This window comes from Globicephala melas, chromosome 2 (genome assembly GCF_963455315.2).
Source record: "Globicephala melas chromosome 2, mGloMel1.2, whole genome shotgun sequence".
Taxonomy (NCBI): Eukaryota; Metazoa; Chordata; class Mammalia; order Artiodactyla; family Delphinidae; genus Globicephala; species Globicephala melas.
Window position 1 is genome coordinate 26,979,568 of NC_083315.2, and position 12,324 is coordinate 26,991,891.

Below are 12,324 nucleotides of genomic sequence, written 5' to 3' on the forward strand. Positions count from 1 at the left end.
GGGAGAGGCCACAACAGTGAGAGGCCCGCATACCGCAAAATAAATAAATAAATAGATAAATGTCCTCTGAAATCCATCGTGGCTTGTCTATTTTATAAGCAGAACCGAGTTTTGTTTCTTAATTGCTGCCATTGGCTCTTCAGGCCTGCTTCTAACTTTCTGTCTACTATGATCCAAAGCAGCAAGAAAGATGTTACCATGAAAAAATTGTTTTCTGATTTTTTTTGTATCGTAGGTAAGAGAATTGCTTTACCTTATTCTCATTTGCAATGTTCCAGAGGAAAACTAAGCAGAGCAAAACAGTATCCAAAAGCAATCTCTCCGTTTGCTGTCACCCACCTTCACTCTGGGCATGCTGCTGTAGCAGGACTGTCACTGATGTGCGTTTCCCCTCCTGGCTCTTGGTGTCTCCCCGGCAGCCAGATGCCTGACCTGGGGAGGCCGGTTTCTGTGTCGCTCCTGGGGGGACAGCAAGAGGCACCCTGGAGCCCAGGGCCCAGGAGGGCGCGATTATAGCACTGGTGTCTCTCTGCCCCAGGCTCCCTGCCTGCTCGGCAGCTTTCCTTTCTCCTGATTCCTATAAACTAGTTGTCCCCTCACTGGGGAGAAGCGGGGAGTAGATGAGAAAGAAATCTCACCGGCCACGACGTCACATGGTGGCTGGAGGCTCGCCAGCCCCCGGACCCCTGTTCCCTGGAGCTGACACACTGGCCGTGCGGTCCAGTCCACCTCTGTAACGAGTGTTCACAGCACCCAGAACTTGTGTATTTCTTTTCACTCTCGTGCGAAGTGTAAACACCGTGTAGAATGCATTCAGTAGATCAAGACTAGAAGTGAGTTTCTTCTGCAATATTTTCCTTTTAAAAGAAATATAGCACAGATATCATTGATGAGGAAACTTCTGAGGAAGACCAAGGCTATTCCTTCTTAAATTCTCTTTCCCCAGCCTGCAGAACAGATTGCCAAGCCAGCTGTTTATGTGAAATCGAGGTTATTCCCTGCCAGCACCTAGGAGCAAAGGGAGAGGATTTTTTTAAGAAGTAGAAGACACCCAATTTCAGAAGATGTTGCTGAGTAATTTTCTCATTACTTCCATTCAGGCTGCTTGCTTGATCCAGAAACGGTTTCTAAACTGGAAAAGGGGGCGTTGAAAGGATGACAGCCACAGCATGTGTTCCCCGGGAGCATTTTGTAATGACCATCATTTCAAGGGTCTCTGCTCCAGTGAAGGCACCTCGAACCCAAACCCTCTGCCCTTCAAGTCCTCAGACGTGAGAGTGCTGCGGGCAGCAGCCTGCTCCCACCTGTTCAATGTGAATAAGAGGCTGATGTGTACCAGGAAGAGCACATGAGAAGGCTCTCCCCAGACGGCAGAGCAGAAAAGCAGCGGATTGTTATTTATGTTGCTGTTGTTCGCACTTGCTGCCTGCTTGTGGTTGATTGCATAGAAACAACCCATCATTTCCCATGGAAGCTTATGAAAATCATTCCTCTATACCAAAGTTACTTGAAAATAATCCACCCTTTCTGACTTACTTCACTCTGTATGACAGGCTCTAGGTCCACCCACCTCACTACAAATAACTAAATTTCATTTCTTTTTGTGGCTGAGTAATATTCCATTGTATATATGTGCCACATCTTCTTGATCCATTCATCTGTCGATGGACACTTAGGTTGCCACCTAGAGGAGTGGGATAAGGAGGGTGGGAGAGAGACACAGAGGCAGGGGATATGGGGATATATATATGCATATAGCTGATTCACTTTGTTATACAGCAGAAACTAACACAACACTGTAAAACAATTACACTACAATGAAGACGTTAAGAAAATAATAATAATCCACCCACCCCCACTGCTGTACCCCAACACACACACATCCAGAAGGTGACAGAGAGCCTTGGATGGACAGGGCTGGTGTCCTTCTTACTCCAATGTCACGCTGTAACTTGAGGTGCTCAGGTTTTCTCAGTGCGTGCTCTCAATCCATGCACAGTGTTGATCTTGGAAGTTTCTCACAACAGTGGAGAGATGTCAGCCTGGGGATGGCTCTGTGCATCTTTGGGCAAAACATCCTCCTGGGATCTCAGCTTCCTCGTCTACAAATTGGGACTTTGTAAGACCGGCACCGCTTACCTGCAAAAGTTCTCTTGGAGATTCAATGAAATAATGGTTTCAAAATTTCTGAGGTAACTTATAAATTATATTCAGATATTGTAAGGTTTACTTTATTTTGCATCAAATGAAACAGGAGTATCTTATGTATTTGACACTCCATGTACTAGGGCATTAAAATAACTTACATTAAAAGAATTGATCTGGTTGCTTTTATTTCCCATCTAAATAGTGGTTGTTTCTTTGCCAGTTAATGTGAGATAAAAATGTGCAACTTATTTCTCTTCACTTAGTGATAATAATTACAACTTATACTTTGTTATTACACTTAGAAGCAGTAACAGTATATTTATACTAATGGGCAGTGATGGTCACAGCTTACAAGTGTGAGGGCTTTCTACTTGCTCGACACTGTTCTAAGCATAACACACACTCCCTCTTAATCCTCCCAATAGCCTTATGAGATGGGTACCATTCCCCTGTCTTACAGCTGAGGATACTGGGGCACGAGGAATTTAACCAGCTTATTTATGGTTGCACAGCTGGTAGTGACAAGGCCAGGATGTAAATGTCCAGGTAGTCAAATTCTTGAATCTGCATTCTTCACCAGATGTCACACAGACCCACTGTTTTCTATATTTTCAAGGAAAGTCAAGTTTGTATTGTTGGGTATGGAAATTTCCAAATTGCCTTGTAATAACCTGAATTCATTCTTCCCTTATGACACTTCATCAAAAGAAAAGCAGATAATTATACTCTCTTTTAGAAAAGGAAAAAAAAAATTTTTAAAAATGAAGTCATTTGTCCATAATAATAACTCTGGGATTAAAAGTTGTGGTCTCTGGTGGTTTGTTTGTTGACTGTGTCAATGGCCAGTGAACTGGTCGATTATGGGCCATTTTATTCTAAGGCTAAACAGAGAATGAAGACTTCAGATGCGGGGCCCCTGGGGGGCGCCAGCTGCCCTGTTTTCTGCTCAGACAGTGACTCCCAGCTGTGGGACTGCCTCAGTTGGCTCCTAGTCGGGAAGTCTGACCTTTGGAGGAGGGAGAGGATGAAAATAGGAGGTGAGGGGGCTTGCACAGCTGTTGAAAAGACCGTCCTGGGGGTCCAGGAAGGCCCTTCAGGACTCTGAGAATCCAAAGGCCATAGGGACGCTTGTTCACGCTCAGGGACATGCCGTGGCCTTGAGCTCCCCCTGCTGGAGCTCGTACCTGCCCAGCCGCCCTTTCTCTGGCCTGGAGGGAACGAGGTGGTTGGCGAGGGGCCTTGGGAAGGAGGACTCCAGTTCTCGTCCTTACCTTCGGGCAGGAGTGTACAGGGTGGGGTGACGCAGCGTCGGTGTTAACAAGCGGTAGCCGACAGACACGATGGATGGAGGTGTGCAAAGAGGGCAAAGGGGACTCTGGGCCTCAGGCCAGGAAGCTGATGGCAGAGAGGTCGCAAGAGGGAGATTGTCACCCCCTGGGGTCTCCATCACCAGCACGTGAGGAGCCAGAGGAAACAAGACTGCCTGGAGGCCAGGGTGGGGCAGAGGGACACAGCGGCAGGTGGGCACAGCTGGGTGGAGGGTTTTGCTCTGACTGAGGGGCAGGCATTGAAGGGATTTGAGCAGAGAAATGAGGGAACCTGGCTGATCATGTGAAGGGATCAGCGGACCCAGCGCAGCAGGAGGGCGAGGAGGCTGTCGGGAGGGTGGAAATGATGGCTGGACCCCAGCGGGGGACGGCCTAACCTTGGTGAGTTCTGAAGGCTGTGGGGCACGAGTTGGGGATGGGCTGGACATGGGTGTGAAAGCGAGCAGTTGAAGCTGACCCACCAGGCAGCCTGGCCTCCTGGGCAGGGACCAGCAGCCACGCGATCAGAAGGGCCTGCGCTTCGCTTAATGCTCCGCTGTGTCGTCTTGAAATCTTTGATTATTTTTAAACAAGGGACTATATTAGTCAGCTCAGGCTGCTGTGACAAAGTACCCCAGACTGGGACCTTAAACGGCAGATATTCATTGTCTCCCAACTCTGGGGGGCTGGAAGCCTGTGATCAAGGCCTCTCTCCTGGGTGTGTAGACGTCGTCTTCTCCCTGCATCCTCACGTGGTCATTCCTCTGCGTGTGTCTGTGTCCTGATCTCCTCTTATAAGGACACCAGTCCTATGGGATTAGGGTCCCACCCTAGTGACCTCATTTTACTTTACCTCTGTAATTACCTGTCTCTAGATACAGTCACATTCTCAGTCCCCAGGGTTTGGGGCTTCAACACATGGATTTAAGGGGGACATAATTCGACCCAAAACTCCATTTTCACTCTGCCCCAGTGTTTCTGGCTTGAGCAGCTGGCAGGATGAGAGGACGGTTATGAACTTGGGAGACCGAGAGGCCAGCTTTCTTGCAAGGAGGGGAGATTGGGGGGTTGGACTTGCTGAGTCTGAAACAGAAAAGTGAAGTTATCAAGCAGACAGTTGATGCACGCTGTGCTGTTCAGGGCAGGAGGTGAACTGGGGGTAAACGTGGAAATGACTGTGTACAGAGGTTTTAGGTGGCGTCCCCCAGACGACAGGCCAGGGGCCAGCCCGAATTTAAGAGCAGAAAGTTGGACAGACCAGCCCGGAGTGTTGATAAAGAGCATGTGCTGAATCCGGGGACTGGTGTCCCCCATGCCGAGGGGGGAGGGGGGTGAGGAAGGGGCGGGGTCTTTGTGGAGGGGTGAGAGAGGATGGGGAAATCCCAGTGGACTGGGCCCTGGTGGAGCCCTGTGGTCCAGGAGAGAGGCCTGAGGGGCTCAGTGGGAGGAGAAGGAGGGGGAGGGCGTGGAGGTGGCTGCTCGGCTGCCCTGGGCACATCCTGCAGGCCCGGGTTTAAAACCATTCCTTCTCAACCACTCAGAAAATCACCTCAAATGCAGGGGAGAGTGAATCATTTTAGAGAGAGTTGCAACTACTTCAGTTATTTTTTAAGTCACCTGTTGGTAAACTGTGGTATTTTCCTTGGTAGTCGTCATACCTAACTCCACCTTGTTAGACAGTGGGTCTGAGCTGCAAGCTGCGAACTGAAAACAGCTGGTGCCTGGTGTACAGACTTTCCGCAAAGTGCATGTTGCCACGTGGGCTTGCTGCCTGGGGGAGGGGGAGGCGTAAGGAGGATTCTCGTTTCTAACCCAGCACAGACTTGGGGCTTGACAGCTGCCGCTGCATCCTCAGCAGTTGTCTTTCTTTCTGCATGTTGCAAAACCGTCTGCGGGGCAACGAGAAGGCGACTACACAGCCCTGGGGTTCCTGCGTTAGATGCCACGAGCACCTGTAAATGGTGAATTTCAGAAACACATAGAAGTATGTGGAGAGCTTAAAAAAAAGAAAGAAGCAGGTGTAGAAGCACACATGTATGGTAGCCGCGGATTTAACACCATGTATGTGCATGTACACACACACATGTAAACATATATACACACACATGGCTGGAATGCATTTGCCACTGTTTTTTCAGTTCTATTTGTGACTTTTCTGATAATAAACTGCTCTCCAGCACAGCAACACTGGATCTCTCATAAATATTTATGGTGACACTTGGTGCCCCTGAAAGCAGCCCCTTTCTCCATGTGACAAAGCACTAGGGGAAGTGACAGGCAGGCCCCTGTCTGCCTTTCCAGTCTGCCGCGGCAGCAGGCCCTGGCACGTCTCGGTGGACAGGCTACGGTGAACGTGCTGTCCCTCCCTGTTGGGGGGGAGGTCAGGGTGCAGCGTCTACAAACAGGATCTCTGCTGGCCGCCCTTGCGTAAGGTGCTGTGCTGGCACATGGAAATAAAAACAGTATTTCCGATGTATCGGGTGTGCCCCACACTCACTCACACCTGGACGACCCACAGCAAAGCAGCCTGCAGGGCGAGGAGAGGTATGTGGGAACACTGCACTTCCTGCTCAGTTTTTCTGTAAACCTAAAACTGCTCTAATAAAATAAAATTTTTGGATTAAAAGGGTGTGGGAGTTGGATGGTGTTTGGGAACAGAAGAATTAAAGCCACCTGCCGTTCCACCTCCAAGGAAGCCTGGTTATACCTTTATTTCATGAACATGCTGTTTACCAGGGACGGGATCTGTGTCCGCTTGGTTCCAAGTGTGACCTTTGACCAGCCAAGGGCCCACAGGGGCCAGAGCCTTGCTGAGTGACACACCAAAGGACGCTCGTCCAAGTGTCCGTGCTCAAGGGATTTGGAGCATATCTGAAGGGGAAATTATATTTGTTATTGCATTTTTCTGCTTTTTTAAAAATCACAGTGTTTTCTAGTTCATTAAAGTTTTGAAAATGCAGAACAAAAGGAAAAACGAAATAAGTGTCAGCTATCCAATCACTTTTGAAATATATATTCTCAAGATTGGAGTGTCTGTTTTTCTCAGTATTTTCCTGTGAATACCTGTTTATGTTTTTCCCAGTTAAGATGACACTGAATTTGCAGTTTGGATGTTTTCTTTCTTCGCATTCACCACTACACCATGCTTTTCCCCATAGTGTAAAATTACAGATTTTTATGGCTGTATTGGTGGTCACCACATGTATCATAATGTATTTAACTCCTCCCTTTTTATGGGTGTCAAAGTAGCTTTCAGGTTGGAATTATTATGAATTATCCTTCAATAAATGCAGACAGCTTCTAAAGGGTAAGATTATTAGGTTAAAGATAAATTCTTAATGCTCTTGATAAATATTGCCAAACCTACCTCATCAACTATATATCTTGATACTATATAACCAACAATGTGATAGAACACTTAATGTTAGGCATTTAAAACATATTTTCCCACTCAATAAGTGAACTTTGATATCTCATCTTCATGTTTTGATATCTTCAATTATTATTGAGATTAAACATGTTTCCATTGGTTGATTGGCCATTGCAGTTCTTTCAGTAATTTCCTGTTATGGTAATTGTTGACAGTTTTTCCCAATACCTATTGAAATGTTTTTTTTTTCCTCTTGGCTTGGCATTAGGTCTTCACACACTGTGTTAATTTTGCCCTTTTTCCCCACTCTGACTTTAACTGCCATGGCACCTGGGCTGTCTATGAATTTGTAAATAAAGCCAGGAAGGACACGGGTCTGAGGAAGGAATCTTACAGGACACCTAATCTCTTCATTATATAAGTTATTTTATTTTAGAGACTTCACATAATTTCTTCAAAATCTGAGAGCCAAGTAATGACAAAATGGGGCTAGAACTCAGAGCTCTAGGCACCAAACCCGTGTCCTTTTCACTAAGTTACGTTGCTTGGCTTCAGGTAAAGCAGATGATTTTCATGCACTGTGACCCAGGTGACAGCCGGGAAGTCCAAGCTTCCCAAGTGTGGGGAAGTCCCTGCTTCCTGATATTGAAATTAGGATGATTCAACGCCTTCATCCCAAATATGGTTCAAAAAGACAAACTAACCAAAAAATCCACCAAGCCACCACCACTACCACCTGTAACAGCTGGGGCAATGTTTTAGGAACTTGAATTCCTTGCTTGTGTTGAATTCTTATCCGGTCTTCCAGCTGTTTCCTTTTTCTGCCCCACGTTCCCTGAAATATTGAATACACGGACTTTGTGTTGTTTCCATTTAAAATCACCCACACAATGTAGTTGCTTGTGCGTCCTGGGCCCTTACCTAAAAACTGGAAAAGCAAACAACATGAAGCAGTGATCTTCTTCCAAGTGTCCCACACTGTTCACTGAGAACCCACGGTGCGCTGGGCACTCTGCAAGACACGGGCCAATTCAGGAAGAAAAGCAGCTCCAGTTTCGTGGTGCAAAAAAAAAAAAACAAAAAAACTAGTGCTTTCAGAAGACTACCTTTTATTAAACTAATGTGTTGAGTTGCTCACATCGAGGTAGAATTCTTCCAAAAGCTCATGGAGTAATGTTAAGGGTTGGATGGAGCACAACAGAGGCTTAGTGTTAAATGTCAGTTTCTAGGTCTCCAGGGACTCAGAACCTCCTCCTGGCCCCTCCCCCTCCACCCCCTCCTGTCACCTTCCCCTCCTGCCTGCACACCCTCACTAATCACTCCCTTACCCACAAAGGAGAGGCACTCTCTCGGCCCATTTGGACCTTCCTGTTAATGACTTAAAGGTGATTTCCCAAAATTGCAGTAGCCAAACTGTTTCAAGTTTTCCTAATCAATAATGATTTCTCTCTCTAAAGACCTCTGCTGGCAATTCTTTTTTTTGGGGGGGGTGGTACGCGGGCCTCTCACTGTTGTGGCCTCTCCCATTGCGGAGCACAGGCTCCAGACGCGCAGGCTCAGCAGCCATGGCTCACGGGCCCAGCTACTCCACGGCATGTGGGATCTTCCCGGACCGGGGCACGAACCCGCGTCCCCTGCATCGGCAGGCAGACTCTCAACCACTGCGCCACCAGGGAAGCCCTGGCAATTCTTAATGTAACATTTTTTTCCTCCTCTCAGACCACGTGATTCAAATTTCCTCTTTTAATCCATAAATAATATTCTTGGTAATATACCCTGAGTGCTGATAACTCGCAAGGCACCATGCGAGGCAATTACGCTAAACGCCACCTAATTCAACTCTGAAAATAACCGTGTGAGATAGGTATTATTATTGCTATTTTACAGGAACCATAAATAAATTGCCCTTCGTTTCACAGATGATAAATTGCAGAAGAAACATTTAATCGCCAGTGTGTCTCATTTTAAGCCCCTCACTCTTAAGAAAAACTCAGAAATGTTCAGAGAACTCCAACAAGTTAAATAATCTCTTCATATCTCTAAGCTTCAGTTTTCTCACCTAAAAAAAAAGCACAAAAAATAGTAATGAAACGCCTTCTTCTGAAAGATTCCTGTGAGCACCAGAGGGGATTGTATATGGAGGTGGGTATGTGCTCCTGCCTCCCTCCAGGGTGGGGCCTGTTTCCCCTCCCCTTGAATCACCTTGTCACTTGGTTTGACAACACGATGCAGTAGAAGTGATGCTGTGACATTTGGGACAACCTCCCAGGAGATCCAGATTCACTCTCTTGGAGCCCTGAGCACCGTGGAAAGAAGCCACCTGGTCTACCAGAGCCAGCAGCCATGTGGATGGGAACCGAGGACCCAGCTGGGGCCCCAGCCTGGGAAGGAGGCCTTCTCAGACCTTCCAGCCCAGCCCTGCAACTGCCAGCTGAACACAGACTCATGAGTGACACCGGCGGGACCAGCAGAAGGACCCCCAGTGAAGATGGATACACTCTTGCTCAAAGTCCTTAAGTTTGTGTGTGTGACGCAGGTCTATACATGTTTTGTCTGGTGGCCAAGAGTGGATGTCCAGCAAATGGAAGTGTCATTCCTGTCCCTTCCCTCCCATCCTTGAGACAGACTAGACCACACTCAACAGGAGGGCAGGAAAAGTGTGTTTTCCCCTGTCTGTTCCCAGTGTTTGTGCTGCACATGGCATCAGAAGATGTTTGAAGAAAAGCAACTTGACTCTCTGTAAAAAGGACTAAGCCTCAGGATCTCTTTAAATTTTCAGACTGGCCTTCAATCAGCTTGAGTTTGAGAAATGATGGCCACACAGCAGACTTGTATAAACAACTTTAAGTATCATGTGTCTGCTAATTACATTGTAAATGCAATGTAAAATTTTATATATTGCTTACCATATTTGGACTAATTGAAAGCTATTCTATAGCAAAATCCTAGACCAATCTGTACATCTGTGGTGTCAAACAGACTCTCCTATATCCCTTTGTCATGTATGTGCTGTCTTGCATCAGCTCTTCCATTATTTGGAAGCTTTTCTATTTTTCCACTTAAATGCTCACGTGTTCATGAAGGACTGACTCCTTGAGAACCAGGGCATGCGTCATAGTTTCTTGACACCCATTGTAATACTTAGCAGAGTCCTTGGCACATAGAAGGAGCTCAGTCAGAGTGTTAAGAGCCAGAGGATTCTTAAAAATATTTCCTGATGATCACAAGTTAGCACAAGTTACTTCAAAACAGACAAAGATTTGCTCTAGGCTCATGAAAGGAAAATAATTTCTAACAAGAAAAGGAGCAGATTTGCTCCTTTTATAAAAAATGGAGGGCATATTTGTGTGTGTGTGTGTGTGTGTGTGTGTGTATTTATTTGCCTCTCTGATGGTTATTTATGAACATGTGAGTGACCTTAGGCTGGAATTGGATGGTTGAGTATTGCCAACAGTGAAAGACAGCAACACAATGAAATTTTTGGTGTAGAATGTTCCCTTTTCATTTACTGCAGGCTAAGCCAACTGTACTTATTATGCCCCATAAACAACAGCAACAACAAAAAACGCCCCATAAAAATTAAATTGTGAAACCTAAATTATTTATGTGATTTCATTTGTTAGATGCATTTTGTGCCATTGAGCCTAGCTTCTTTCTAATGTCATAAGACTATTAGGAACTGTAATAATCTTCAGGGGATGTAAGATTTATCAGCCCTTGCAGGATGGGCTGAGAGCCAAGGAAGGAGAGTAAGGGGTACTGGTGAAATTAATCAAGTTTCTCTCTGTGTGCTGGCCAAGAGAATGCATGGGTTACTCTTCAAGCGTTTTACACAGTGGGAACACAATTTGACCACTACCATATGTTGAATTTAGAATCACATGTTAGTCTTTTCCAAGAATAATCCCATAAAAATGTCAATACTTTTATCGACTAATAGCTCTATCCACTAAAAAGGGAGTTTACATACAGAAAGTGAAAGAGTTGATATTCACTAGCTCACTGGGAGACATTACATTTTCATCCTGCTGCAGGAGCCAGGCTGGCTGATCTGCAAAACAAGAAGGCTGATGGAGAGACACAATGAAGAGACTCCACTCCATCATTGTTTTCTTTACCATAAAAAGAACTGGCATATGTTCCCTTGTGACATGTAAATGGGCTACAGTCAGTGGCCTTGAAATATAAGCTTTTCCTTTTCACTTGAGGCAATGTTGAAGTTTTCTGGAATAGATAGAAGCCATCATTCCATTTCTAACACAAAATGAAAGCATCATTGTGGGAGCAATTTTGAAAATGTATGAACTTCATAAAATGTTCCATTTTCCACATTGTGGGTTTGGCTGCACAATCAGATCATCAAAGCTCAGGAAAACCAACCATTGAGGCTCCAACCCTTTATTTGTATGATATTAATAAAGAATAAGGTATTTTCCATATTGCTTATTGATCAATAATGAGACAGGAAATAAACACATCACCTTCTATGCCATCCAAAACCAAAGCAAGAGGCAGCCAGAAGTTTCAGCGATATCTCCCAGTGAAGCTGTTACATATTTATTGCTAAATACATGTCTTCAGTTTCCACGTGATGAGGCTTAAAAAGACTCTTCATTAGGTTCACATTAAAGTGACTGCCTTGTCATATGAGGAAAAAAATTGGAATTTAAGTCTGTTGGTTGCCATTTTCCTTCCAAATTGAACCAGCAGCTCCAATTCACTCTAAAAGAACATAACTGTCAGAAATAAACTGACACCATAAACTATTGTGAACACATTGATGTGCCTTTTTTTCAGATCTAAATAACGGGTGGCTTTGGAGGAAAATCAGATTTTACTTTAAGAATGACTTTGGGGATCACCAAAAATACCAAGAACCTTAGATTTTCTCTCTGACAGAGTCAGAAGGATCCTAATTTTTCTCAATCAGGGACACAGCTCGGTAACCAGTTCTTGGTCGGTCAGGTAAATGGACTCTGACCCACTGACCAGGTGTTGAAAGATATAAGGTATATAATAGGCAAGTGAAAAATGCTCCAATTTTGTGAAGTAGTTTGGAATTGTTCTCCAGTTGACGTTCACCATTTCCTCACCTGACATGTGGGTTTTCCAACTAAAAGAACTATGTTTTCTTCTACAGAGACACCCAGATACCCAAAACTCAAGTCAACCCTCAAATACTTTTTTTTAGTGTTTTGTTTGTGTGCGGGGTGTGTGTGTATATGTGAGTGTGTCTCCCACACAACAAAGGCTATATAACCTTATTCACCCAAAGAGTGCAAGAGGAGGGGAGAGGGAGACAAGAGATGTTTTTGTTTACTTTTGTAAAAATTAAATACTTTATTTTTAGAGCAGTTTTATATTCACAGCAAAACTGAAGGGAATGTACTGAGATTTCCCACGTACACCCTGACCCCACGTACCCACAGCTTCCCCACTAGCAACATCCCCGATCAGATGGTGCGCTTGTTACAATTGATGAACCTGCATTGACTGGCA